The sequence below is a fragment of the Plectropomus leopardus genome, chromosome 23 (assembly GCF_026936395.1).
Source record: "Plectropomus leopardus strain MGB_pleo_1.0 chromosome 23, ASM2693639v1, whole genome shotgun sequence".
Taxonomy (NCBI): Eukaryota; Metazoa; Chordata; class Actinopteri; order Perciformes; family Serranidae; genus Plectropomus; species Plectropomus leopardus.
In genome coordinates this window covers 11,664,264-11,688,244 of record NC_142198.1, presented here as the reverse complement: position 1 = coordinate 11,688,244, position 23,981 = coordinate 11,664,264, and the positions used below count along the sequence as shown (strand labels likewise).

General features: G+C 38.6%; 1 long non-coding RNA gene across 2 annotated transcripts in view; it reads right to left on the bottom strand.

Annotated features, from left to right (window-relative positions):
* The window catches only part of LOC148185650 (uncharacterized), a 117,600-nt gene that overhangs the window by 86,267 nt on the left and 7,352 nt on the right, over positions 1-23,981 (bottom strand). For both annotated transcript variants that reach the window (XR_015775772.1, XR_015775771.1), the window contains exon 4: positions 8,336-8,387. This is a non-coding gene — a long non-coding RNA (uncharacterized LOC148185650). The remainder of the gene's footprint in view (positions 1-8,335; positions 8,388-23,981) is intronic.

Here is a 23,981-nt window from a genome sequence, read left to right as displayed (position 1 = left end):
AGTCTAACAATGTGTCCGGGATTCATCGTACTCCTCTCTCAGTGATTATGATGACACCCAATCATGCAAGAGATAGTTCAGTCCTTGGGCCACTTATAAGACACTTTCTCAACCTCCCACACGCATTTCAATGTGTCAAAGTCTGACCTCCGTTTAGTGAGCACCACCCGCTGACACATCAGCGTCTTATAGTAAATAGCAGCGTTTACCACAGATGGGCATCAAAGACTGTAGAAGAGAGGAACAGAGGTATAACCTGAACTTTGGGGCACATTTTGCACTAAACAAGGACTCAATTTCTTACATTTGAGTCATGCTAGGAAATGATCTTTTTACTCCCAGTAGGGAAAGGAGCAGGACGGATTACAGCCAATAATGTACATACAGTATGAGAGTGTGAATATTGTATGAAGATAGACTTGGAAGAAAAAAGGAACCTATACTTTGACCAAACTGCCAAAGCCATAGGGGAAATCAACACCTAGCCTTTAAATCAACGACTGAAGGTCAAAAACAGCAGGTAGGATTTTCTCCCGATTTCCTCCTGATTGCATCAAGTCCACAAGGACCAAATGAGCAGCTGATCAAACTGCCAGAATTTGTGTGCCATATTTTCAGACACATATTTCCTATTCTCTTTTTTTGTACTCATGCATCCAAAGACTCATTTTTTGAATATCCTGGTAAACTAAATGCAGACAAAAATCTTACATATCATCATACAGTATAATACTACATATTAATTTACTTAGTACACTGTTTTTTACATTTAATACACAAGAAAGGAAAAAAAATATTTGAATTTGCATTGGTAACATAAAATAAAATTAGAAAAAATCACATTTTCTGAACTGTTATCATATCCTGACAGTAGTACATGAGAGAGTTTGTGAAAAAAATCACGTTCCTCGAACTCCAAGTGCCACTAATCGCATTTGCAAGAATCCATCGACGCTAAATGAAAACAAACAATCAGAGCTGCGGAGTCTCTAACGTAGCTGTCAATCGCAGGGTTTCCCACACATTCTTTTATTTGTGGCAGGCCGCCACAACTTATTCATCCACCACCACACCGTGATTTTTGGAACTGGACTGGTTATTATGAGTACTACTGGAATTTGTATACCAGTCACTTATTTACACTGGCATTCTGTGGGAAACAAAATCATGTACATGACTGCTTGCCTCAAATATTTTCAGTAACATATTTCAGTGTACTGTTTAGCTCTAAAAAGAGAAAGTTTGTAACCCAGCTGAGGCCTACTTGAGCCAAAACAAAATGCCCAACCCCCTACTTTGAGTTTCCAAAGTTTCCAACTGTAGCTTTAATAATTTAATACAGGAAATTATATGATACAACTGCCAGAGCAAGTCAATCAGACTGCAACTTTAGAATGTCACTGCCAATTAAACTTTAAAAACAGACATCAAAGTGCTGGTTTAATAGTAATTTTTGTGCTGTTTAAAAACCATCCACAATTGGGAAATAAATGCAGCTGTGCACTGCTCTTCCATTACCTCTGAAGAATTATTTTTGGGCACTATTTCTAAATGCCTGTAAACATAGCTTTGAAATGTTTGTGCTACAATTTGTTGTTATTGGCTTATGTATGCCTATATCTACAATGAGCAAATATCACATATTGAACTGTCTAATTTATCTTTTTGGCTCTAAAACAAGCCAATCTAACAAACTACCGCCTAAAACTTTGACTGAGACATGGTGAGGAAGAAATACCCAGCAACACAACCCACACAGTCTAAACTGTCATCACCTCGTCAGATGGCTATTAAGCAGATACCCATGTGATGCTCTCAGACACAGAAAATAACAACTGTTTACCTAAGCTGTCGGGAACTTCATCGCTATGGCACAGAAGAGGGCAAAATGATTCATCCACTGCTCCACTAGAGAAAATTGCATCTTTGTTACTGTCGCAAAAAATGTGTTTGGTTTTCTGTCCTAAGTACTGTAATAACAAGTATGGGCGACACAGGAAAGCACAGAGTGTATTATTTCAACAACTGGCCTGCTAACATAACCGAATCTCACCAGACGAGGTACAACTCAAAAATGTGGAGACAAGTATGCAAGTGACATGAATGTTTTTAGCATGAATGATGACAAAATGCTCATACGCTTGACTTCACAAACTTTCTGCAGCAAAAAGGGCCACTCAACCCTCCGCTTTACTTAGGGATACAGTACATGCTCATTAGTTTCCATGGTCCAGTCTTCTGTATGTAACGTCATACTGAGGTCAAGTGTTTTGTTTTTTTTTTGTGTGTGTGTGTGTGTGTGTGTGTGTGTGTGTGTGTGTATGTGTGTGTGTGTCAATGAGAGATAGAGATTGGTGAGGAGATAGTGCCATGTTTTACCACTCGCTGTTCTTGGCTCTCTTTCAGAGACTCCTCTGCTCCCCCGTCACACACACAGACACACACACCATACATCAAACTATGCATTTATGCCAAGCAATTGAATTCTTATTGGATATAAATCTAGGCAGTGACAAATGAGGCCCCTGTCTGTGTCTTTGCCTTATAAACTGACATGCATCTCTCATGACTGATACCTTTAATTAGCACAGCAGTCTGAGAGATCCATGGCTCTCTGTCTTTCACCTCTAGAGCCGAGACACACTTACCGCACGGAGTCACAGATAAGAACCATTTTGTTGCCAAGTTAACTAGAGCCGCGAGGCACTCTCAGACCTTCTTTTTAAAGCAAATTATGAAAAGTTTAAGGTCGAGCTATCTTAAAAGTGGAACGCATGCATTGAACATATCCCTGCTTTTGAGAATTTGAATACATTTGTATTCAGTTACTACTACTCAATTAAGATATTCAGAATGTATGGGAAAATACAGATTAAGCAACACTACCAAAATTCTTAATTCAACAGTTTGAATGTATTTTTTTACTGATTTTGAGCAATTTGATACACAACAATAGTGGATCTGTATTTGTGTATTTGTGGTGTTACTGTGGTTCTGTCTAGTGCACGATACTCAACACTTCAGCAGACAATCATAGAGCTGAAAGAAGTAATTCGTGGATTGACAGAACATTAATTGGGAATTAACTGAAATATAAATTTATTACCCCCCCCCCCCAAAATCTTGGAAAAATGCCTAAGTGAATCATTCTCTGATTGCATCTTCTAAAATGAAGAAGATTTTATACTCTTTACTCAGACAAAAAAACCATTTAAAGATGTCACCTCAGACTTTTGAAAGACTGATGAGCATTTTATTTTATTGTCTGCCATTTAATAGCCTAAATGATTAATATAATAATAGAAAAAGACAATAATCAACATATTAGGTAATAAAAATTATGAAAATAATAATTAGTTGTTGCCCTTAACAATGGGCAATTTTGATATATCGCAATAGAAAAAGTATAGTTGTAAAATAATAAATTTAAAAGAAGGTCTTTTCGCAATGGTATCCCTCCATGATACAGCAATCAACAACTTCAAATGAATGTGAGCTGGGGGCATAAAGTGGGGGAGCCAGTGGCCCCTTCCATACTTCCCACCCCCTACCTCCTGCTCCCTTGCCTGGACAACATCCATCTATGAACTTGACCCTCATTTTGATCTCTACTACACACCTGTGAAGTTCTTGCACTGTTACAGCTACAATTGTTGTCACCCGGACCACATTTCACCATGATGACCCACACACATACAAACTGACAAGGTGAAAACAACACCAGCTGTTGCGACGCTGTCACGGCTGGTAACCAGCCATTGCTACATTGTCGTGGTTGGCTATTATGGCTGAATATCATGTAGCTGCATTAGTTTTAGGATTCTGGTAATATGCATAATAGCACAATGTCATAGCCTACTGTATAGAATGTAGCCATTGTTATGGCCATGTTGTTGGTAACTTGTGCATTTCCTATGATCAAAAGTTAAAATGCCTGTTATAAAAAAAATACCTATTAATATTAGTATGTGATTTGGGGATTCTGCTGGTATAGGCCTTTTAGTATTAATTATTTGTGCTGGCTTTCATTCTTTGATGTGATTTGGAAAGAGTGCAGAAGAAGACTCCTGGGCTGCCTCTTCTGAAGAACCCTTTAGAGGCTAAGAGACGGGGCACGTCACACCCAGGCATTTCACCAACTGGTGCCATCAATGTAGAAAATAATTCAGAGGTGAAGGGTGGACTTTGAGCATTTGAGCAAGGTGGACTTTGAGCATTTCCTAAATCCCAAAAGACATGCCTGCTAAACAGGAAGCAGAGCTGGAAGATTTGGAGGGTTTTCAGTCCATCTCTATGGTTCAGGTCACTGAGGTAGTCAGTAAGCTCCCTTGGGCCAAGACAGCAGAGTTGCTGGAGATTTTCCTAAATTACTGCAGGCTTTGGATACACTTGAGCTGTCATGGTTGACATGTCTCTTAAACGTTGCAATGGATTTGAAGAACAGTGCCCATGGATTGACAAACTTAATTGGACTTTGACCTCATGTGCAGTAGAGCGAGTTTGAGTGAGTAAAGATGTAAATCTGGGTTGATTTCCCAATCCAGATGAAAAGCGAGCATCTCTAAGCGGATGAGTTCGGTATCTCGGGATCTTACTCAGAATTCAAGGTAAAAGGAATCGTAAGCTTGGCAGCCGCTTAGGGGCATCCCCTGCATCACTGCAGACTTCAGACTGTAGTGAGAAAGACATTGCTGAGCTGTGAAGCAAAGCTCTTGATTTGACCTATGCTGAGAAGCTTAGGTAGCGACTGAGAAATTTAGATCAAGGGTACAAGAAATCAAGATGAGGTTGCTCAATAGGGGAGCTGGTCTTACATAAAGTGTTAGAGTAAGTTGCAAATGGTTTTTGGCATCTCCCCTTAACATCAAAAAGCACTACTTGAGAAGCCTCTGGCACTAAATATGGATTTTTTCTTGTCCACTTTCCAGTTTGCAAGTGATCCAGATGTGACCTTACAGGAGGTCACCCTGATGTAGACCTACAACAACTGGAGAAGGCTGCTAGTCAAAAGGACATATGGGCTGCTCTGTTTGCCCTGTTGTCACCGCCACCCTGACCAGGACAAGATAAAAATATCCATCCATGCTTGTGTACAAAGGTCCCACACAGTCATTACTTCCTTTATGTGATGCAATTCTTGTTGAAATAGGTTGTTGGCTTCAAACAGGACAGGGAGGGATCAATCCCAAGTGTAAACCATCAGGCTATGAGTTTTGGAAAGGGTTTGGAAGTTTTGAACGGGATGTATAAAAAAGCGCTATTGCTTAGACATCTGTTATGACTTTGTTGTTCGGACTTCTTATTTAGACCCTCTGTTGCAGCATGTGATCATTACTGCTTTACAAAAAGTTTTTCCAAATGTTCAAGTGGTTTTTCATTGTAATAGTAGTGCTAGGAATGTTTTTACAAATTCAGAGAGTAATTGCTCATCTTTTAACTCATGTTTGTCACTTTATGTAATTGAAAAACATCACTGTCAAGAAAATATGGCACATTTGATTGATCACAGTAATTACAAAAAATAAGGTGAGGCTTTTTACCACCCATGATGGCCAAAATGATTAAACAAAATAAAAGCCATTTTATCTCTCCCTTTGGTGCAAGGCTACACTTAATTTTTTTGTGAAATCATCATTAAGTACTGCTCACTCTTTCTATTGTATTCCCTTCATCTCAAGTGTGTGTCAATTGCATGCACAACTTTGATAACAAATCCTTTGATGCAAAGCACAAGTCTGGTGCGGCAGTTTTAGTATTATGAGTGAAGCAGGGAGATTTATTAGAACCTGAATAGGGATCATGGCTACACAAATCTGTCCACAAGGCTGCAGAAATCTCTCTGTTTCCAGCATTGCAATTCTTGTATTTTTATTCAAGGGACTTTTCAGGGTCATGTTTGAGAGCCTTGCTTGCTTTAATTCATTTCTTGTCATCAAAGTATAATTACCACAATGTATGCAAAAGATGGACATAAAGCTATGCATAACTTTTTTTTTTGGCTAAGTCATAGTAATCAAATTATTTTCCTAATAAAACCATTTTCTTCCAAAATCTCAACATGTCAAGAACTACAAACAAAATCAAATATTTAAATTCATAAAAGACATAAAAAAAATAAAAAAAACATAAAAATTGCCAACTTGGAGATGAATTTAACTAAAAATTAATTTCTCTTTTTTTTCTCATTTATCCTGGTTGTGGAATGCAGATGGTTTATTAAAATGGATGACCATGGTAATGCCATGGACTTTATTTGCAAACATCCTCTAGAGGCAATACTTTCATTAAAACTTCAACCAAAAGGCACCATGGTTGTTGCAGAAAACCAACAGAAGTCTAAAAATTACACAAGTACCTTCAGCTCAAGTAAACAGAGGACTGAGTGCAGGAGCACAACATTTACAGTTTTTTTGAAAATGCACTCTTGTTTCAACAATGTAAAATGTGAACTTGACAGAGGCCCTTTGGATGGTGGCAGAGGAGAGTCGGAGTAAAGCAGAAAGAGAAAGAACCTCTATAATCTCTTCCTCACCACCTTACTTTGCCTTTCACTCTTCCTCCCTAATCGTCCTCTCTTTTCCTTGCTGTCTCCCTTCCCTTTCCCACCTCCCACTTTCACAAGCACGCAGGGATATACACCCAAGCGCCGATGCTCCTCTCATTTACGCAGGCCTTCATAGGGCCAATCGCAGCCTGACATTTTGTCTCACAGTTCAGTGCGTACTATTCCCAAAGGGATCTATTAAGTTATGGTACTCAGCAAGCCAGGGAAAAGGAGAGCCAAGCTTCCGAGTGGATTAGTTAATCAATAATATGGGGAAGCATTAAAATAGATGCATTCATACATTGATATAGAACAGGGGCGGGGAGCCGTCTGGCTTTCACAATTCTCTGAGGTATTGATCATAGCAAATGGTAGGAGGACACTATTTTCCAGGTAATTGTTAGCTTTGATATTTATGCAAGTCGCCTCTAAAAACAAGCATTTGTCTATTTGTCACTTAAAATCACATTCACCTCTAAAAAAATGCATTAATGATGTCGAAAGAACATGTTATTGTTGCAGTTCTCATCTACAGTTATTTCTATCTGAATGTATGGCCTCTGAGGGCGCAATGACCGTGGAGTGATTTTTCCTTTTGTCCTCATGCAAATGATACTATCCTTTAATTCTCAGGGGTGCAAAAGAGGCACTAAGCTCATTATCATGCAACTTTGCTGCATTACTGCACCACTGAACTCTTTTTACCATGGCTAACATCTAACTGAACCTATCCTGCTCACCTCGTTCCTGGGCCAAATACTCCAGTCCATGAAAACCCCCAAGGGATGCTAAACAGGAGCTCAACTGGGACTTAGAAAAAAAGCTATACAGATGATAAAAGGATATATAACACAAGCAAGCAGCAATGGTAATCTTGAGCCAGGGGGCATTTTATGTTATGCAATTATATTTCATTGCCAAGTGGACAAAGGGCTTGATCTGGGAGTTGTTGAAAATGGAGGAATAAAACATTACGAGGTCGTAGGCGATAGCAGAATAGATACAGAATGTATTGTGTGAAAAGGCTGATAAAAGCCAGTAAGGGTGCTTTTAAACAGACTTATACAAACCATCTTTTAATGTCAGATTTATGTCTCCTTGCAAATATATGTTGCATTGTGAGTGTGAGCAGGAGATGCGCCTCATTACACTCCTATATCTATCTGAATATGGAAATCACTGATATAATGAAATGAAAAATACAACCGTGGACTGTGTGTATCTACAATAGCATTACCAATATATGCTTGAAATAAACATGGTCGCACAAAATAATTAGAAAATAAGGAAAGATCCCCCACATATATCATATTAAAACAGCGTTGCTGGCCTTACATTTCCAACTGCAGACAGCAGCGCAACAACAAAAATGTGACTCCTAATAAATGCTGCATAAACGTCTTCAATGTTCTCCATATCAACAATATAAAGTCATCATATCTTAATGTTGCAGTTTGTGGTAAGACCCCCAAATGGACAGACAAAAAAATGATATAGGTTTAAGATAGGGTTTTAAATCACAAGTTTCTTCACAATATGATATTCTTTGGAACGATGCAATACTGTGTGCCACCATTTCCATCCAAATGCACCTCATTTCTAGACATTCAGATGTGCCATGGGAATTTCAAAATAAAGGCGTATCCTAAAGATGATGTGTATCAATGAGAAAAAACTACAGAGTGCTGCTCTGGATCAAGAAACTGGGTGTTGGAGAGAGTAAAAAAGATGGTGCTCTAAGGAAACAGCAAGTGGTACAATACAAATAAGGACAATGAATGTCCAGCTTACTTGTTGTAGAAGTCCATGGTATAGGTCGGCAGTCCGAAGCATCCAAGGCACTCTGTAAATTAAAATTGCTTCATTAATACATGGATTACCAACATGTTTTGACTCCAAAAGCCTTGATAAGGATAAAAAATGTGCTGGGGTGTTCAAGTTAAAACTCAGAGGTGACATGAATCGCATTGGCATGGTAGTAGTTCTCACTTGAAAACAAAACCTAGAAAGACATGTCAATGAAAATAAAATACAAAATTAAAAAAAAAAACAAATGCCTTATAACTAAAGTGAATGTGTGCTAATTTGAAGAAATTCCCTCAAGGTGTCCCATAGCTGTTGCTAGCAAGGAAGCATAAAAACTTTATTAATTAATTCATTAATACTTTATTTAACTTTACTATAACAGTGCTTTATTTAACTTTATACTTTACTTTATTTAACATGATAACAGCATTACATTAAACTTTATTATAACAGTATGTAACTTTATTTTATGGCAGCAGAACTTTATTTGTAACTGTAGTTTTTTTTTAATAATTTTTGTATTTCAGTAGATTACAGTAGTTTAGAGACATCAAAATATAAATGGATTATTATATTGTGTAATGCAATATAGTTTAAAAATATTGCAATATTATATTAAAACCATATTGCCCACCTCTAGACTGAACAAATATAACGCCTCATATTGATACGTTGTTACATCCCGAGTTTCAGATTTTTACAGGCAGCTGAAGCCCTGATCAAACATGATAGAAATGTTTTTTGAATTCAGTCACATTTCTAAACTCCTTATCTATACATCACACCAAAGATGTGGTACACAAGTGTAGCACATACCGTAGGTATAAAGAGCAAGAAGAGCAGACACCCAAAGGAAAAGTAAGTCTTCTCACCATTATACTGTTACAGAGCATCTATCTAGGTATCGAGCCAAAGGTAGACATGATGTCGCAAACCAGATATTTCTAATATATCTAAAAATAGATCTTGATAGCAGAAAATGTTTCGTATATCAAAAACATCAACCATAAATGTCAGGTTTTGGTGTCAGCCTTTCAGAATCAAAGAGAGGGGGTCATCAGTTTGCATCATCATTCAACAATCGTACAGGGGGAAAAGGCAGAGATACAATTTTCTTCACAGATAGTGACTGTGGTAAAATGCAATGCAGCCACAGCTTGGGTCTTTATCTGCTGTGTGTAGCACATGAAATACAGTGCCCTCTGTGATGTGCTTTTTTGTACTTTGATCAACTGGGCACAACACATCAGCACATTCCCTTCATCCCCTTTCTTGACTGGATATACTATTTGGACTCCTCACCTGTATGTACACAGTGCAGAAAGCCACAGTATCCAAAGACTTATGTTTAAATTGGACAAATCTAGACATCAGGATTTACATTCAATGTAAGCATGTAGAGATCAGAGATACTTTGATCAAAAATCGTAATGGTTTCACTCACAGTGGCGAAACATAAAGTTTCTCACTTTCAGCTGGTCATATTCAGTAAATTAGCCAGCGGCTGTAGGCTTCAAACAATGACACTCTCGGTACCTGTCTAGCGTTAGTTTTGGAGTTTAGTTTCCTTTTCAAAACAAACGTTTGTGCTCAAAACAAACGTAGGTTTCGGCACCAAAACTACTTGGTTAGGTTTAGAAAAAAAGACTGTAGTTTGGGTTAAAGTGAGTAAGTTTGTTGAAGAAATATAAGTAGTCATTCTTTTGGTAAGTTTGGTTTAGTTGTTAATTATTTGATGCCTTAAAAGGGTGCCTGACTTCATGACTGACACAGGAGTGCTCCAATTGGTGTGCTCCCTATCAGTGGTGCTGCGCACGATTGGACAAATGGGTGTGTGGGCGGGAACCCATTGCTGCATAGATCGCGCAGATTGTGCAGACTGGCTCCGAATGACATCGTTATTACGAGATGGCAGCGGCTGTATCTGGGATAAACTTTGAAATTTTTTGTATAGTGTGAGCAAGTGGATATGCTTTGTTCACCTTTATATACAGTCTGTGCTATGCATTCACACATTACATACTGATCATATGTAACAGTTAGACTAGTAACCACAGATGGAATTTTATTTTAAAATCCCCTGTGTACAGATGTTGCACAGTTAGAAATTAAATTCAGATTGCTCCATTATTAGGCTGATCAAACACCTGCATCCGTTATTGGATGTTTTCTCAGTCTTGCTTCACCCCTATTTGTCATTTCTGTCACTTCTTCATCTCCTTCTACTCTCACCACCCTCCGACTTCCTGTCTCCTTCTGAAGCCCCTCGGAATCATCATTATGCACACTCAACCATATCATCTACAAATATTTGTATGCTAATGCCTGCTTTTGTATGCTGCTCTAATTAAGGCTGCTAGTGTGACATAGGCTAGCTAACAACCCATAGAGTGTTCTCAGTAGGGAAAGAATTGAGTAAAACAATCCCAAAACACTGCTGCTTGGCATGGAAATGTTCCAACCTTTTCCCCACGGACTGCAAGCTTGTGTAAAACAAAGACCTGCCTGATTGGCTGCTACTGAACTGCCTTAAGCTGACCTTCCAATGGGATAGCAGGTAAGTTAATTAGTCATGCGTCAGCATCTCCCTGGCCAGACTTGGTCTCGGGTTGGACGAGAAATTTAGCAGCATTTCCCCTTTGCACTGTGTTGTAACTTTGTCATGTGCCACAGAATGGTTAAGCCTTTGGGAACAGGCCTAAGCTACGACCTGATGTTTGTACATTATAACCAAGTGTGCCAGCTTCCTGCTTGTATTATTTTCAGACTCAACCCAGAGGAAATGACTGAAACTTTGTTACTGTCAAAATTCCCTTCATTTATCCTCTCAAAAAGTATGGTTTTCCATCAGGCCCTTAGGCTATTGTATTTTTATTTACTTTTTCATTTGTGATAAAATATCCATGCTATTCACCAAAGGCCTACTGGCCTCAAGTTTAGATGAAATTAGAAATCTATAATTCAGTTCACACTTCAGAAAGTGTGCCCAGCAGAGTAAATGTTTGGTGAGAGAAAAGGAAACACACACACGCACACACACACACACAGATGGAGAAAACAAGGAAGATAGAAAGTGGAGGGGGACAAGAAAAAAGGGAGATTTAATTTCTTATGCCTCAGCCGATCACACTGCTTGTGGCACAGCAAAGTCTCTGGAACAAAACACAACCTTGAATAATGAACTGTATGTGCATAACGATATATTCCTTTTTCATTTTGGTATTCATATGAAAAAGGCAAGGGGGTGCAAATAAAAAAAAAACAACCTCTGAACAACAAGCAAGAGTAAACTCTTAACATCAACAGTTTTGACAAGTCATGGAGCCTAGAGAAGAGTTCAATGCTTGATCTCCTGACATGATATTTGACACATTTCTCTGATATAATTGCTTATAGAGGAAACTGTATGAGACCTTCCACATCACCCAACTTTTTTCCTCAAGCCTCTGTCAGTTGATATAGTCACTTCAAAGATCCAACTTAGTGGGATGTTATTGAATTTTTGACGGGGGTGGAGGGCGCGCTGGAAAAGATATTGCTCAAGAGTTTTTCACCAACACTCAGACCAATATCATCAGATATTAAACATGGGGAGAAATCACACTTTTGAAGAGCGGGAGAGAAAGAATGAACAAAGGCAGGAAAACACAAGATCTATTACCTCGTATGTTGACAGAAAAAAAAAAAAAATCAAACAGCTTGAGGCATTTTAACCAGATCCACACAGACATTATACCTTTTCATTCCACGCGGCTGGATTGTATTGTGCTTTGTAGAGTTTAGTACACCAGCACATGCTTCATTGCCTGACACGAGTAAATAGTGTTTTCATGGGGAATGTCAGATAATAAATAATATTCTTGGGTGGTCAATTTTGAGATCTGGTGATACTTGGCAGGGGCTCAATGGTGCGAGTAGCACGATAGAAGGTTATTGGGAATCAATGTCAATATCAGTCATAGGGTGTTTCTGTTGTCTGACCTTGAGTCGACGTTTGCAGGGTCTCGTGCTGAAAGAAAATAAGTGCTACCCAGTGTTGCAGAATAACTGTCTCTGGAATTGAAGGCCAGACAAGTGTAAACACGTACACACATAGAGGTTTTCTAAGGGTTAACTCACTACTGCATGATCGAGTGACAGTGACACATGATGTAGTAATTCTCTGATGAGCAAGGTTCATATTCACTTTATACATGGCTTTGCCTACAGCTGATGCTGCAGTTTAATGTGAAACCACTTCTGGAATATTACTGAGTAATAACCTTTATCCCAATGATATTTGTCACGCTTCATTTCAAACGTCTGGTTATTTCGACAGTTATCTTTTTCACCCTCTTGTCATGTGTGAGACAGATGGATCTTTTTCTTCCATCATGCTCTGTCTCAAGACAAAGCACAGAACACAAAGAGATGCACCGGGGCAGAGAGATTAATTTAAGTTTTTGAAGTGGTGAAACAAAGCAATAGAAAGTAAGATATCATTGTGTCAAATGCTTGCCTTTTTTGCAATACCACACTATAGTACATTTATAAGTTTGTTTAAATCAGCCATAATCAAGGAAATTTCTGTTACAGTTGCTTGTCGTGTATCCAACGTGAAAATAAAAGTATTTCTAAAATCAATGTATTCATTTTACAAAAAAATCAATGCATTTTCAACACATATATTAAGCTGAAATAAGGCTGTCAGGATAACCCCAATATTGCAATACTCCGCTTCTGACAAGCCCTAGGGGATGGTAAGCAACCACCAAAACAGCCATGTTCTTTATCCAGAGGAACACTGCTACAAACGGCAACAACAGGATGAGCTTCTGTGCATCTATTTGGTACCTACAGCTGCACGTTTGCCATCTTTTGTGGTCGCAGAGATGAAAAATATTCAACTTTGGATAAAACCCTGCAACTGCTCCTTCCTGTCAGTTGTTCCAGCTGTCCTATCACATTGGAGGATGTGCGAGACAAACTGTCACATCACTGAACAACAACAACAACAACATAGGAGAACTTAAAACTGAACCCAAACAAACATGCAGGTCCCTCCTCTCTGCCTACGTGCTTCAGCCTTCCCTTCATCCAGAGCAAGTACTCTACTTTGTGCCAACATTTTTATTCCACAGATATTCTGTATCAGAGCAAACAGATGTAACCAAAGTGCCTGAGCTATAAAAAAAAATGCTCAGGAAATTAAGATAAACAAAGTCATAAAAACAACCAAAAATGGCAAAAACGAAGACCAGATTTCCAGATGGATTTCAGCCATCTTCACAAGCTTTTGGTTCCCCTTGCTTTTGTACAGTTCACATATTTAAAAGAAATCCTGGGTTATCTATCATGGCTTCTAGGAATAATAAACTGCATTACTAAAAGCAATAAGCTTGTATTACTAAAGTAAATCCTCACATTGCCCATAAGCCAGAGACTAAGCAGTGTAAAGTCTTTTCTGTCATACAACCGAATGACCAAACACAGCAGCACTGCCTTTCTATGGCCTCAGTCCAACGTGTTCTTAAACTAATCACATTGGCGTGAAGACAATTTATGATTAATGGAAATGTTAAATGTTATTAATAATAATAAAGTTTGTTATCTGTACCCATTTTGGCTTATCCTAACGTTCACCTTATCTTCAGCTAATTTCTATCATTTTAATATTTTTAAGGTTATTTCAAAGCATAACATTAACTATAATTTTGTCTGTACAGAGAAAAAAAAAGAAGGAAATACAAATGCTCACATGCTTTCTCATGCTGCACTGATTGCTTGCAACGTCAACTTCTCAGACATTGAGTTGGCATCTAAAATCAACTATTTAAAAGACACTCTTCCTGGAATCCATTCTATATTTCTAACTTACTTGTAGAGGAGCTTCTGAATTATTTAGTCTTAAAACTGTGCATTTTTATTGATATACAGATTCAATGATGTATTGCATTTCACTGTCTTTCCTTTGGATTGATCTGTTCTTCCCAACGGGTGTTATCGGCACATTGTACAAGTCTTTCACAGGATTTGATGATACCCCCCTGTCAACACATTGCCAGGAAATATTGTGTAGAAAAGTTTACACACACACACACACACACACACACACATTTATATATAAAACCATATGCAATAAATTTTGCTGAATGCAGTTAAAAAATCTTAAGTATGATATGTTGACATGGTAATTGTGTGTTTTTGCACATCCAAATGCATAACTAAAAGCACAATTATCTTCATGTAACTGAAGTTCCACACAGTGAGACAAGGAGAGCCACCTCAGTGAGCCTTGTAGGCCATCTGCCATGGCCACACCTGAGAACCACATCTGACAGGCAATTAATAAGACAGTCTCTTGCTGTGGTGGCCAACCTCTGTGGCATATGTCGCTCTGATGACACTCGTTTGTCTGGCATCTTCTTTAACTGGACTGAACAGAAACTAATTATCCAGCATTTTTATTGTTGTCTCCTCCAGTTCGTTCCCATTCCCAGGGCATTAAATATGGCAAATTGGTCAGCAGCCGTTGGCATATTATTATTATTACACACAAGGTACTCTTCAGCATCTGCATGAGTCAGACCTTGCTTTTAACTAACTACCAGTGTAAACCCAACTGTGGCAATTACGTAGCATAAAAAGTGAGAATGTCCAAGTAAAGGGCAGGAGGGAGTTAGTGGATGATGGATGGGTCCAGAAACAAAGGACTTTCACCTAGGAAACCACTTTTCTCTTGTGTGTATGTGTTGCGTATCATCACATGCATCATGCAGTGCGGGGCAATGGAGAAAATTAAACATCACACTAGTTGATGATTTCACCAAATATTTACAATTTGAGATTTGTGATTTATAATCATCAGTTATGTGGATATAATGACTAAATGGGCTACTGCAAATAAATGAACAGCTAGGACTGCCAGTTCAGAAAATTATATTACTACACTGTAATGCTGCCTTTAAAAGCAGTAAAAGACAACACTTAAAATATCACCATATTAAAATTCTAAAGTGATGTCTAGTCTCATATCACGATATTGATACATTGATATATGGACAAGTAGTTTGGTGATGAAACCTACATTCCTGTGAACATGGAAGTTTATTTCGAAGAGTTACCATGCATGAAGGGAGAAGAAACTGACACACAGTCCCTGGCTGTCCAAAACTGTTGCTAGAGGGGTACCTAAGTTGTAGTTTGAAGCATAGGGCCACGGACTGAACTGCTGCTTTTGACGAATTGGGAATGAGAACATGTTGCATTCTCACATCCAAGTCTATTAGTTTACTCCATAGCTCATGTAGAGGAGTAGAAGCTTTTAGAAATTGCTTAAAAGGACAGAAGACATGTTTATGTTAATTAGTACAGTTTAGATTGCAACTACAGCTACATCAGCAATACTCAATTCATTCATTCATATTCGGCTTTTCTAGCTTGATCAACCAACATGTTACCACAATGATTCCAGGCGGTTAAGTCAAAAGGAGAATGGGAACATTGGTCCGTTGGCATCAGTGCAGAACAAGAGTTGTTCTTCAGATACTAAGTGAATGGCTTACTTTGAATATCTTTGATCATGGGCTATAGTTGTGGTGAAAACTTGAGGATAGATGGATAGCTTATTAAGCTTGTTCCTGACAGATTTTCCACATATTACACCCAAATCGTAGCACTGAACTGTGTGCTGTTGGTGTGAAGTCGGGCTATCAGGGTCACATTTATGCATGAAGATTTTGCTTCTTGGTCAAGGTTGTAGCATGCAGCCTTGTAGTACACAGAAAGGAGCCCTACCGAATGTATCATACTTTGGTGTCTCCACCATGGACACTGACAGCATGTATGTTGAAATGTCAGTGCTTGGTTACGGACTGAGGCTCAGGGTTCAGCAGGAAGAAGTCCAACTTGACATCTGCAGCAGAACTTTTGTCAGTGGCATCAGAGTGATTACACTGAAGAAATCCTGGGGCAATTCAGCACTCAAGCTGGATTTATGTGCCCACCATGAGGAGACACCAGCCATCAGTGATGAAGAGACGTCGTGCTGAGCAGCTGCTAGAGTTTTGAAAGGTGAAGCCTGTCTTAGTTTATGGCTATTTCTGCTCTAGTGCATGATAGAAATGTACAAATATTTTGGCCAGTGGCAGCCAGTCTTACATAATCTAGGCAACGCAGGCTACTCGAGCACTATGAGGCACCCTCTAGCTATCCACAGCAAGGAATCCTTTTAAATTCCTTCTCTTAACCTGAGTGTAGGATCAACAAAAAGAAGCCCAACTTCTTACTCACTGTGCACACAGGGGCATTATTCTAGTTTGTTTAAGGAGTTTGTGGGAGTAGGTGAGGCACATGGCTATTGGCTACATATTTACAGTTTACCATAAAAGCACAGCCCATATTTGAGTTGATGTGATGGCAGATATATGAGTTTTTGAAGAAAAAGAAAATAGAGAGCAATATCTCTTACATAGTTTGTCCTTTGGTTTGTTTTTTAATGCATTTAGGGTTGAAAGTGTACATTTTAGTGCGATGCTACAACAAGGATGCCGAAAAACTTTTAGGGACAAAATTTCAAAACTTTACCATGAATTTTCAAGGACCCATGATCATTTTGCACAACATATTTCAAGCATATCAATTCAAACATAACTTCAGCCAGCTGGCAAACATGAAGAGATATGAGATGTGGGGAGAAAATAAAGAAAAGTATTTGATGGTAAACAAAACCTTGTCATGCATCGACACATATTAGAGCTACGTTACACCAAAGGCTTCAGAAAATACATTTTCCATTATGCTGCATTACGAGGACGATTATCAATGCAAGATTACTGTAACAATTTTATTAGACACAACAAAATTACATGGGTTTTCCAAAACCTTCAATGATTTTGAACCCTTTAAAATCAGGAACAACATCTATTTTTTGTGCAACGTTCAGATGGGTTCAGGTGTTTTGGGCGCTGAGTGAATTGGTGTGATTTCTACAGAAAACATGGAAAAAATATTGGAAAATTATTTTTAAAAAGCTAGGGAAAATGTTTTAAAAAATATAAATATATTTACAATTATCGGAATTATATACACATGTATTTATATTTATACGTTACAGAATTATTATTTTAAGCTATTTTTTTCAAATAATTTCCTTGTTTTACTTTCCTTTTTTTGTGCTAATTTTCAAGTAATTTCTTTGTACTTTTTATTGATTTGTTGTGTTTTGGGTCAGTTCTTCTTATGGGTAGCTCATTGCATTATCATTCACATTCTAATTTTTTAAATAAGTCAAACCAGTTTGCTAAGGTTTCAAAGGGTAAAAAATTTGATGATTTTTCCAATGCTTCCAATCATTTTTATTTATTCCATGACTTTTCCAGGCCTGAAAAACTGCTGCTTTTTCATGACCATGGGAACCCTATATATATATATATATATATATATATATATATTTTATTTTTTTTTTTTCTGAGGAAAAGGACTAAGTACAGTTTGCAGAGCAGCAAGGCTATATGATAGCAGGAAAGTATCTCAAAAGTTACAGGATTGGAGGCCCAAGGGTGAAGCTAATTGGAGCCCTGGCCAAACCTCGGGCTGTGAGGGGAACACACTATATATGCTACAATATCGATATCCAAGAGGCCACATGTGTGGCAGACAGAGAGAAAGGGGGGGTGCATAGAGCATTTGTTGGTGGGAATCGGAGTGGGAGATGCTTAGTTAAGGGGAGTTAAGTTTTGCATTTCAGTGGGAAAGGATCAGACTGACACCAACAAAGTCACTCATCCAAACCTGTCATCTTGGAAATGCATCAGCCGCAATATAATCATCAACCTCACACCCCACTTTGATGATGATGATAAACATTAAACCTGATTGTGTGTGAACAATAATGAATATGAAAGCCATGTGTTTCCATACCACCAAAGAAAGCCATGGTGTTGAATTAAGAGACTGAGCTGTTACATAAAGAGCATGAGAGAGAACAGTCGCTTTTTATTTACACAGCTTTTAAGAACCCTTAGGCAAATATATGATTGTTTTAGAAATGCATAGCCACCAGATTGTGCACATTGGTCTTTGAATTATACTTATATCCATCTGTGTTCACAGTACTGGGAGTACATACAGTATTGGGACTAAACTGCAATGATGGGCTCAACTGATTTAAGCAGCTGTGAACCAAAACAGCTTTAATATGAAACTGAGGCTTCATGACATTAGTGAATTTGAACGTTGCCAGACAGTACATATGCATATCCCATATATATATTTATGTTTGTGGTACCAGATGTGTTAATCATGGCAGCCGCCACAAATAAATGAAGCGCTGTCATCACTGCTTCTTTTCCTGACCACAGTAAATTAACCCTAAATCCTGAAACCTCAATCGACATCACTGTTAATAGATTTAGATTTTTTTTTTTTTTTTGAAAAGGCTAGGGAAAATGTCTCGGGAACTACATTTATAACTATCATAATTATATAGTTAAAATCATTTTTACAGAATTGTTATCATTTTCAACCTTTTTTAAGGTAATTTCTTTTTTTTTTAACTTTGAATTTTTTTGGATTATTTGTTTTTTGTTGCGTTTTTCTTTCTTTTTTTTTGACTTATTATCAGGTAAGTTGTTTGCTAATCTCTTGGCCATTTTAAATTGCCTTCTTCCCATGTTTTTGAAAGAAATCAAGCCAATTTGCCCAGGTTTCAGAGGGTTAACTTGCCTAAACCTAAAAATGCCTAGCCATGTTTCTTTTCCTAAACCTGACCACAGTAATTTAGAGTACAATGCCATTTGTGGAGCGCCAGTTCAAAACATTTCATACAAACTGTCGTGTGTGCATACTCATAGGATATCATATGAATTGTAGTATGAGGATATGTTGGTATATTAGATATATATCAGCCTTGGTTTTTCCTCATATGGCAGGTGAAGTTGCCCTGAAACAAGTAAATTCAGTTGCTTCCCTGTTACTCTATTGTTAGGGATCTTTTTTTGGTCACTTGTCAATACCAGGCACATGTATAGGATCAATGCCTCCAAACAACACTGGATATCCAGGTGCACCAAATGTCCTGGACAAACATGGCTGTTATTGGTACAGTAAAGCACATGACTTTCATAGTCTTAGTGTAGGGCCACACAGCTAAGTCTTAAAGCTCCATGCTAGCGAATCCATAATGTCAGTGGAGCAGCAGATCTTGTTCTGGTTGAAAATCAATTGTGAGCACATTGAGAAACCTGGTGGTGCATTGTGACTTTCTTGCATTTTGATGCGTAACTGCTGAAACAGAGCACTTAACAACTGTCCCTCAAAAACATAATTATGACTTAAGGTGCCAAAACGTCCAGTACCAATGCCAAAATCACTTAAATGACTCAGGCTGTGTGAGAAAGCCATTATTAAAGCCCAAACACCATGGTATTATCTGTTGTGCAGCCATGTTAGAAGCTTTTGTAAAATGTCATGGTTATCTGTTAAAAGTTGTATCTGCAATGTTGCAAGAGGCCGCTCAGATATTCATCTTCTGCCACATTGTTACCGTATTCTGGATCATTTGTCTTGTGAAATGCAGTGGTTTTGATTTTGTCTGGACTCACCCAGCCATGGTGTTGCTCTGATGCATTTTTCAGAACATTGGCCAGCTGCTTTTATCTCAGAAGCATCCTCTCTGGTGATTGTCTGCTTGCAGTGATTGTTAATTATTGATCAGTAATTGAGATCTCTTTTTAAAACGCTCTCCTTTGGGTGTGAGTTAACTTTAGCCTGAACTAAGTTATTCAAAATAGCATCTCAGTCTTTATAGCTGCAAAAAAAAAGAAAAGAGGCAAAAATGTAAATGCTTGCAAAACTCCCTTTTTAGAACTGATCTCAACAGGTGAGCTGCCTGATATCTACCAGTTTCTGGGAGGATAAAAAGGCTGGAATAGATTCAATATGCAGATGTCCTTATCTCTCTCAAACACTTTAAGCAGTAGGCTGAGTGCAGGAAAACAAAATCGCCTTCTTTCCGCCATAAAAATGGCATGATGGGAAAAAAACGACTGTACATTGGGCTGATACAGCTGAGCTTGACCTCATTTGCATACCAACAGATGACTGGCACGAGACAGCACGCTTCCGTAGGTAAAAGAAGATCCCTAATGCAGCTCAGGCTTCACAGGTGCTCATTTTGTATTCACAAGACACAGAGTGGAAGTGATTTTGACTTCTAGGCATTTACTGTTAGTCATTAGATATTTTTAGATTAAGTGCACAGATAATGGTTGGAAAATTATTTCATGAAATGTCATTTAGAAACTAGAAGTTAAATAGGCTTAATTGCTGTTTCTTCCTGTCTAAATCACTTATTAAGCAGAATGCCTTTTTTGTGATGTAAGCCATCAACAGTATGACAAATTGCAGTGGACAGTGTGGGCTCGTCATATTGCAGTTTTCTAAGATCCATTAACATGACATTTCCAGGAATGCTGTTTCCTTATGTTTCTACTCTTTGGCTGATCGAATAAATTTAACATCACAAGATTCTGACCAAGCAAACTGCCTTTTATTTACACTTGCTGCGTATGGGTGTCTGAATTTGAGTCTAACTTCCTTTGGCAGCTACCTGAATTACTACAACTAGAGGCTAATTTTTTAGACACAAGTAATTTCATTAAATGATTAAAAAGACAGAATCATCTATCACAGCAATAGAAATGTTAAAGTAAGACAGGGTACTATTGGGAAAGCCACTCATCTTTAGGTGCAACATATCCAATATCTTCAAGTGCAGCACAGTGAGTGGGAAGTCAGACCAAAAAACAGCACTGAGTCAGTCTGTAATTACAGCTGCAAGTGAGAGGACAGAGTACAGTTCAGAAGGTCCAGCTTGTTTTATCCTCTATAAGAAATGACAAGGTCAACAACAAAAATTGGCCATACAAAAGTTGAATAAGGACTAATTTATACTTAACATTAGATTGGTATACGGACATGAACAGAGCCTTTTATCCATACTCTGCATTCATTTTGTCCGTATTTGTGCAGGTTTTCTGAAAGCTTATTGATACATACAAAACTGAGCAGTGCCACTGGAGATCAGAGGGCCAGTGGTAGTGTTGTTCAAGCACGATACCACCATTGAGGACAAAAAAAGACTAGCGACGCACTGGTCGACCCACAGCCCGAGGTTCCCGCAGGTTAGGGTAAGCTTGTTAGAAAACCTTGTGGGATTTGGGCAGGGCGTGTCATAAAATGACAACGCAGAGTTCTCAGTAAGTTCTCACAATTTTCAAACATTGTGTAATAATCCAGTTTACAATTTCTGATTCAGCTTTGGATTAGGAAATATGTATATCTCAGGTCATAATATCCTGTTGAAATATCTCCCTCTGCATATGGAGGCCTAATACTGTTAGTTACAGCAAGCAAGAGTCTCTCTGTCTACACTGACTCTGTTAAATATGCACCTCTGTAACTTCACAAAAGCAAGCCACTGTATCAACCAGCTGTTCGCTCATGCAAACAAACCACATAGGTTATCAGATGCATGCTCGGGATCATAACTTAAATCCATAACTACTTCAAAGATGAGTGACTACTTGCTGTCATTCTTTCATTTGTACTTTATATAACAGAAAACATGTTTTAAATTGTAATATTTATTGGAAATGACATACAATACAACCAACAGCAAGTCGGTCATTATCAGAAACTTGGGTTGGCTCTCACCGTGGGCCGGGTTGGGTAAGATTTTAAAAAACCCTAACCCACCCATCACTAACAAAGACATTTTTAAAATAAGGCAGAAACTGTGTGAATTGGTAATATAGTGAAAAATATTCTCCATCCACATATCGCGATGCATTTAATGGCCTTGCATACCACCACCATCTACAACACTGCCTCCCTTAAAAAGCATACTATAACAACCTCCACAGTCGCCTCATTTGTTGTTGTCAAAAACTTTTGACTCTGCCCTCCTGTGCCATCTTTTGGCTCTATTAATGCTATCATCATGGGCACATGGAAGTATGAGGGCAGCGACGTTTACGTTTGGAACTGACGTGTCTATTTTCATAAGTAAATAGAGTATAAATGAGCCCTAACAGGAATGTTTGAATGCACGCTTTTGACTGGCCAACACAACGCGTTGCTGGATGATGCATTGCAATGCTGCAAAACCTGGCCCAGGTTCAATTTCTTTTTGCCAGAGCGCTTTGCGTTGGAAACCTAATTTGCTAACATGCTTGTCTCATTTAAATAATTGAGTAGGCTGATGTCAGTCCAAATACAGCATTAGACCATTGCTCAGCAAAGGCACAGGCCATTTCACTTAGGCTGTCTCCTGCATCTCTACATACTTTTATGATGACCTACCAACTAACGAATCAAGATTAATTTGATCATCACGCATAATTGCACAACCATAATAGTGGCGGACTGATAGAACAGAAACACTATGTTAATTACTGCTCCAATAATTATGATGTAATACATCTATGTGGCTGCCTCGGGCTGGGCATTTTATCTGTTGGGAGGGTGGGAGAGTGTGGAGTCATGCAGTCAGTCACATTGCTGAAAACGCCATACCACTGCCCTGACATCTGGGTGTCACACGTACTGGGTCAGCCACTCCTGTATCGAGTCATGCTTTCTCAGTCTCTGGCTGAGGGGATCCCTGTGAGTCAGCAAGTTAACTATGGCACCCCTTGGACCTTAATGGTTAAGTGAGGGGAAGCGTCAGAGGCAGGGCAGTCTGGGTTGGGTTGCAGTGGCATCTGAGAAGCCAGACTTTCTTTTGGATACTGAAATGCTCGGCATCTTCTAATCAGCAGGAGCACAAGCAGAGCTAATTGGCAGGAGCACAGGGGAATATGATGCTTCAGCTGTGCTTGTTCTTCCTCCAGAAGAACCTCTCTTTCCTGTCATTTCAGGACAGTCATGCCTAATAAAAACATACTGTACACTGGAGACAGCCAGAGCCATAACATGAGATGTGGTAGTAGTTACACCTTTTGAGATGGATTTCCTCTGCCCTGTCAGCAAGACATAAGAACTCTGTCACTTGACACAGAGGTCAGTTTAAGATAATTTCTATAAACAGATATCTACATACGTACACATGATCTGAAGGCAAAATGACAAGATTTGGTATCAAAGGCGTCCTTATTTCTGTTGTATTTCTTTTGTAGTATTGACCAATCACATTTGAATGGCAGGTAAACAGTTAGAGTGGAGACCCAGAACACAAAAATAAATATGGACAATTAGGGCCGAATACAATTTTGCAATCAATCTACTCTATCTTTATATCAGCTTTTTTTAATTATCTCCATTCATATCTGTTTGTAGCGACTGGCTGAAAGGACGAGCGCATTGAAAAGATTTCCCAAAATAGTTGCAGTTGCAGTTCCCTAGTAGAGTTGGTGTACCCCTGGAAGAGAGTGGAGGAGCTTGACATCCACCTCAGTGGATAACAAGGGCATTGTGTCATCTCAAGAGTCATCGCCCTCCTCCAGAGCAGCAGCAGCAGTTTTCTAGACTGGGATAAATAGTAGAGCTTCAAAGCATCAACAGGAAAACTATGTTTCATTGTCCTCATGGGGCAGTATCACCACAGGGGGTGATCTCTGGAATTAAGATTGTGAGACTGGCAGAGCAAGAT